We start from the raw sequence: 7,109 nt of genomic DNA, 5'->3' as shown, positions 1-7,109 counted from the left end.
CTATTTTCACGAACTTCTCTTGTCGCGGGCGGGGGGGGGGAATTGACCCAGAAACCAACAAATAATGATCCTTGATGGTCTTTCAGAAAGCTACTCCAATGAAGTAAAAAATGAAGTTGTGTTTAGTGACAAATCAATTTCAATTCTGGAGCTTTATAACAAGCTTACGAGTGCGCAAGCTGAGATAAGGAAGAAGAACGGTTCTGTGGTGAATAACTCTTCTGACCTAGGACGCGAGTTTGACATGGCAGAGTGTTCAAGGGAAAACTGTGACCTTTGTATTGAAAAGAAAAAGGTTTTTCCCGGTTCGCAAGGGAAGAACTATATTCAAGTCAGACCATTTTGAGAACAATTTTGTGTTTTTGAACAAGTGGGAGTTTATTTTGCTTATATTTACAATTGTTGAATTTTGGGTTTTGATATTTTTGGATATTGTTTTTGATGTCAAATTGGATTATTGGTTTGGAATTTGTATTCCTAGATTGCCAATTGGAGTACTATTTTGGAATATCAATGTTGTTTTATAATGCTTGCATTATTGGAAAAATGAATTTTGATTATTCAAATACCCATGACATCGAATGAAACAAAATTTAATATCAAAATGTTTACTTGTGGTTATTCTTGTTGATTCAATTATTAAGAAGTTTTACTTCTAAGTTTGTTGATTATTAAGTTTCTTTAATCCTTTAAATGAGGATAACAAGAAAAATAATCACTATAATTAATCACAAGACAAGTAAATTAATTCAACTATTCACAAGAAAAGTATTTATTTTAAATACTAGAAAGTCTTGTATGGTAAATATATTGTGCACATTAAATTTATTTTAATGTTCCAAGCCAAGAGTTAACTATTTGAAAATTTGGTGATTATTTATTTTGTTGTGAAAGTGATAATTAAAATAGTGGGAGCTTTTCTTAAGAAAAAATTTTAATTCTAAGAGTTCAATAAGAGCTTCATAGCTCATTTTATTAAACTATGATGAATTTAACTCCAAGCTCTTTTTAATTTGTTTTAATAGCTTAAAGAATATTAAGACTTCTAATTTTCTACTTTTTAAAAGTGGGAGCTAAATTTTGTCTCATAGAATATTCATAAATGTAATTAGATAATGTTTGATAGAGTTAAAAGGGCTCACACCCTATAATTAAAGAAGTGATGATTTACACAACTTTCAGAACTCTAATAAAATTAAAAGTTTTCCATTTAACTATTAAAATTAGAAATACTTTGAATTTCCAAAGAAAGTATTTCAAGTTAGAAGTCACAACAATGATTAAATTATGAACTCTTGGAATTTATGACTATAAAACAAAGGATGCAATCATTCAGTTTTATTTTGTTATAAGGACTAATTTCCAAATTAGTCATTGTGGTGAAATAATTATGTTCATACATATATTCTTATCACAATTTATATAGCAAGGATAATACCAAGTTAAATTGGGATTATACAATTAAAGTTTTAGAAATCATATTCGACATGATTAAAACTTTATGTTGCTATAAGTATTATACTTTTAATTAGTAGAAATTCAAAAGGATCAAGACTATTGGATTTTGATAGAGGAATATGTATAAGTGCACTTGAGAAAGGCATATAAAATTATTCCACTGGATCAAAGGACCTAGCAATATCTTAAACAAATAAACTTGCTCCTACGTAAGAATTAAGGATATAAATAACAAGTTTGTATTTTCGTTTTTGTGTGCTCTAGCAAATTATATTGGTAGTTTCTTTTATAAAATTATAGTTTGAGTACATAAACAAAGAGAAAATGTGTGTGTCAATGTGTAGCACAAGGCCAATAAAGCGGTTGGTATACTCGAAAGCATTCGTATAAGTGGGAGATTATGCTGGGGTTTGTATACTAAAAGATGCTTCGAGCGTACATGCCTTTGTACAGTCAGCTTGTGCATGTATACAATAAATGCCACATCCACCTGTTTATCTAATTATGAGAATAAATAATACTCCCTCCGTCCCACTTTAGGAGTCCCAGTCACTTTTGCACATCCGTTTTGTGAAAATCATAATAAATAGTGAAAGTGGAGAAATAGTAATAAGAGAGAGAATAATGTAAAGAAGACTCTTCTCAACATTATTCTCTTTCTTACTTTACCATTTCTCCACTTGAACTATTTATTATGATTTTTATAAAATGGGTGTGCAAAATTGACCGAGACTCCTATAGTGGGACGGAGGGAGTATAATATAATGGTTTATTATTGAAATATAATAAACAAGTCTAAGACTTCTTACTAAGAAGGTTTAAATAGGGGAATCTGATGATTTCTCATGGGTTCGCCGGTAGGTGACTTGACCAGATCTAGTAAGAAGAAAAACAAGTTCACAACCTAGATAGGTTTTGGCTACCTATTGGTATGGTTGTAGTGTTTGTGATAATTCTCTCTTACCTAAGAACAGATTAATAACACTAGTGTGGTAAAGCACTGAAAATATCTAATACGAAATATACTTTATTGCTATCCACTGAATGAGTATATTTCAGAAATTTTAGTATTTCCTAGTCTATGAAAATATTATTAATATTGTTTATTTAATTAGATGTCACTTTGACTTATCAATATGGGAGAGTTTTTCGCAACTCAAACATGATATCTTGGGTGGTAGTAATTGAATAATATGAAAATATTGGAATATTATTTCATAGAATTCGCGTGCTCAGTGTGGTATGATTTCATCCCCAAGAGGTGTTTGAAAAATGAATTTATTATTCAGAAATCTGGGCAGTTGGAATTTTATTCCATGAATAATAAATAAAGTTTCAAACTAGAAAAACTCTTTGGAGAATTAATTTAATTCAAGTAACATAGCAGACAAAGAATTAAATTGATGGATTGAGTTAATCTTAAACGCGGGAAATATTATAAAATAAAATGGAACCCAAATTCTTCTTAATTTGGTGATTTAGATGGACGTGCAATATTATTCTTTAGTGGAACAAAACAATATTCCATTGGATAATATATTAAATCATGGGTTAATTGATTTAATTAGATATTTATCTAATGGGTGAGCCCAACATCTAATTCACTCCATAGATCCCCATTCTACCCCAACAAGTGTTTTTATAAATAGTGAAGAGATGTGGAAACCCTAGCACCCAATACACACTACACTCCTCTCACAAAACCCTAACCGCCGTCACTGGCTTCTCTCTCCCTATTGCATCGATTTTCATGCCTTGCTCTAGGGAGATTAGGGTTTGTGGTTATTGTTCTTATTCTATCCTAATTCATAGGCTTAGGACAAGACAATGTCATGTTTTGTATTAGACTTCCTAGATCCCACACGGATGAATAATCAAGGACGTGAGAATAGAATGGAAGATTTGTGGTCGAGAAATCATGAATTGCCAGGAGGTGTTGCTAGCAACGTCAATCCTTCGGTGGATAAAGAGGTAACAATCAAATCTACATCAAATAGCATGTTTAGGTGTATTTTGATATGTTTTCTATAGATCTAGATTAATTGCATGAAAATTGGTATTAATCACATAGTCACCTAAATAGATCCGTAAGGAACTGTTTGTTTTCCGTATCTTTCGCTGCGGTAAACCCAATAGTTTGCATATATCAATTTAACAGTTAGATAGCCTTTTCATGTTAATTTGATACATTTTGTGCTTATAGCAAAAGAAGAGGAGGAGGAGGAAGAATGTAGTGCAAGTAGATGACAAGGGAAAGGGCGTCACAAGAAAGCTCAAATTTGAAAATATACAAGTGAGAATTTAAGATTTTCTTTTGTTAATAATATTTATTTAATCTTGTTCCAGTTAATGCTATTGAGTTTTCTTTTGCCGTATATGCCATAAGGGTTTCTAAAGGTCTAATGGTAATCGGCGATTTGAAGCGTTTATTCGTTTTCGTATAACTAGATTCGATTTTTCCCTGATTTTGAATTGCTGAGTGTGTTCAAACTCATTTCACATTTTAGTTGTGTGAACGAGTTAATTGTCCGCATAACCCGGCATAGATTCTGTATTCAGTTACTTTGTATTTATTGTGTCAGGTCGGATTTAAGCTGGTTTGCCGATGTATCTGTATGATGGCAATAAGCATTTAATGCTCTAATTTCTATGCTCTCTTTTTCTTTCTTTTCTTCCTACTTTATTCTATCTCCACTTAAGATTTAATATCAATTTTTTTAAATCCTACGATAAAGAAACCCATCAACTATCTTGGGATAGCGAGAGTAGTTCCCAAAGTAATGAAGACAATTTCTAGTGAGTTGTTTGTATTTTTTAATACTCCCTCCATTTTTTAAAAATAGAAATATTTTAAACGACACGGATTTTAATGCATAACTTGGTAAAGTAAGAGAGAGGAGAGAAAAATTAGTAAAGTAAGAAAGAGGGAGAGAAAAATTGTTAAAGTAAGAGAGAGGCAGGGATAAAAGTAATGGAATTAATGTTAGTTGAGTGTTGGGTCCACTTTATTAGAGCGTGTTTGATAAGTTAGTAATACCAAGATAGGGAATTATTTATGGACATTTCTAATTGTTTGATATCATAGTTAAGCTTAACTCAAAGCTCAATATAAGACAAGGACCCTATCCAATCTTACCAAAATTATAACTTTAACCATGTTTATGTAACCCACCAATTTGTCAAGTTAAGCCATGTTATTTAATATACAATACAAATTTAGATAATTTTTGTTCTATCAAACAACAACAAAAAAAATTGCTATATCTTTGCATATCTTGACATGAAGCCCGTATTTCTTATCTTATTTTACATATCTTCTCATATCCCATCTTTTTTTATCAAATGAGTCCTTAGTGGTATAAGTGGTGAATAAATTGATGTATAGGGGTGTAAAGATTTCTTAAAATAGAAACATTGAAAGTTGCTATTTTTAAGGAACAGACTAAAATGTAAAGAGTTGTTATTTTTAAAATACGGAGGGAGTAGAACATTTAGGTAACTTATGCTATATTTGACAACTTTGTGCAATAGCGATTGCACAAAGATGGTGATAAATGTATTAATTTACTATTAAATCAAAAGCAAACAATGCATATATCGAAAATGTTTCTGTTTCTTTAAATGGTAAATCATGAGCTGATGATAATTTTCAAATTTTCGAACAGGCAGAAGACTGTCCCAAGAAATCAACAAGGTGAACTATTTATTTTCTGTCCAATCATCATGTATTTTCGCTTGGAGGTGAAACAAAAGTTGATTTGTGTGATGTGAAATTTAAAGCAGCATTGCACGAAAGAGGACAGGGTTCGCCGACCAATATGATGATAGCGAAACTCAGCATGCCGTAGTAGAGCGAGCAGAAAGAGTGTATGAACGTTTGGAAAACCAACTACCTCATTTTGTGAAGTATATGGGCCCATCAAATGTTAAACAAGGATATTGGCTGGTAAATGTTTTCATGTATCTATGACATGTTAGAAACGTTGGTGGGCTAACATTGCTTCTTATTATGACAGCATCCACCGATGGATTTTTGTAATAAATATTTGCCCCAACATGATACAACGATCGAGTTGGTGGATGAATGGGGAAATGAGTACAATACATCTTACCTTCTCGATAAGCACGGGTTGAGTGCTGGATGGAAAGGCTTTTCCATAGCGCACAAGCTGCTGAAAGGAGATATATTGTTTTTCCATCTGACTGCGCCTTGCAAGTTAAAGGTACACATTGTGAGAGCAAACGACGATGATGTTGTACGTGCAGCACTCTGGCTCATGGATATGAGTGCTTCTGCGACACGAAGCACCAATGGTAAGATACTTATTTCCCTCAACTATTCTACAAATGCATTATAGTATTCGGCATAGAAATTGTTGAATTGGAATCTTAAAATCTAAATCCGATGTTTGGTAACAGAAAATATTTGGATTTGGAATTAAATTTCAACTCCAATTCCTCTCATACCAACAATTTAAATTTCATATCAAAACTAAATAATAAGAATTCAAAATAATTACTATAAATTTGGGCAGGGTACATAAACATAGCACACACAGGCACACAATTGCGCACAAATACTACACACACAAACATTGCACACACACACTACATACTTTCTTCAACTTCATTTTCATGTCAATTATATCATTTTTACCAACAAAGGATTTGAAACTGAATTATAATTCAATTTCTTCAAATTCAATTCCTCGGATATATAATTCCAATTTCGTATACCAAACGAGCTCTTATCTTATATATTGTTTGGTCATGGCATATTTTTGAGAGAAGATCTTGTGAAGACAAAGAAAAGGAGGGGGAGGAAGACGAAGTACGCTGAGCCTAATCAGCTTGACATTGGTTCTCTTATTGGAGAATGTCAAAGGCAAAAGCTCAATCCTTAGCCTTGTGGCGGACCATAGCAGCAACCCCTTTTTGCTCGGACGTGGTTGAAAAAGGTACAGACTCTGTATTGTTCCCTCAATGATATATGAAAGGAGATCCTCTGACCTGCCAAATGTTATTTTGTAGGTCCTGAAATCACATATCAGCACCAATCGAATGACCTCTGCTATTCCGAGACATCTTTTCTATACGATCATGCTCGTGAGGGTGTCACTTGTAGATAGCTCTTATACTCAGCTAGAAACATCCTAGTTCCTTTAGATGAGACCGGTGCGCCTTCCGAGGAGGGAGCCACAGTGGGGATCAGACGGTGTCGTCTGGGGAGGCACACGAGACGGTGAGCAGAGCTGATTGAGGCAAGCATGGAGGAGTGATAGACTAGTTTTTGTCACTTGGATTTGGTAACTTTTTGCACTACTTAGTTGAATGTTTGCATGAGAAGATGCGTGTTTCGGCAGGGAATGAATGGAATAGTCCGCGAGCATGCTAATTGAATAAATTGTAAATAAATTGATGTATAAGGGTAAATATTGTGAGAGATCATTTTATAAATGAAAATGAGATATTTTTATGGGACGGATGAAAAAAAGAAAATATCCTTATTTTTATGGAATGGAGAGAGTATATAATGGTGCAGTTGGGTGATATTGATAAACCATAAAAAAAAGGTAAGATTGGACTGGATGAATATTGGGAAGTGGAAGATGACGTGAAGTATATAGAAATTAATTAAATATTAAAAAAGT

The 7,109-nt window shown here is 32.9% G+C and overlaps 1 pseudogene; it reads left to right on the top strand.

The window, feature by feature from the left end:
* The first annotated feature begins 3,351 nt into the window (after positions 1–3,351).
* Positions 3,352–6,817, top strand: LOC125189801 (annotated as a pseudogene).
* The last annotated feature ends 292 nt before the right edge of the window (positions 6,818–7,109 follow it).

Source organism: Salvia hispanica, chromosome 5 (genome assembly GCF_023119035.1).
Source record: "Salvia hispanica cultivar TCC Black 2014 chromosome 5, UniMelb_Shisp_WGS_1.0, whole genome shotgun sequence".
NCBI classification, from domain to species: domain Eukaryota; kingdom Viridiplantae; phylum Streptophyta; class Magnoliopsida; order Lamiales; family Lamiaceae; genus Salvia; species Salvia hispanica.
The sequence above is the reverse complement of the archived record's forward strand: the minus strand, read 5'-3'. Positions and strand labels throughout refer to the sequence as shown.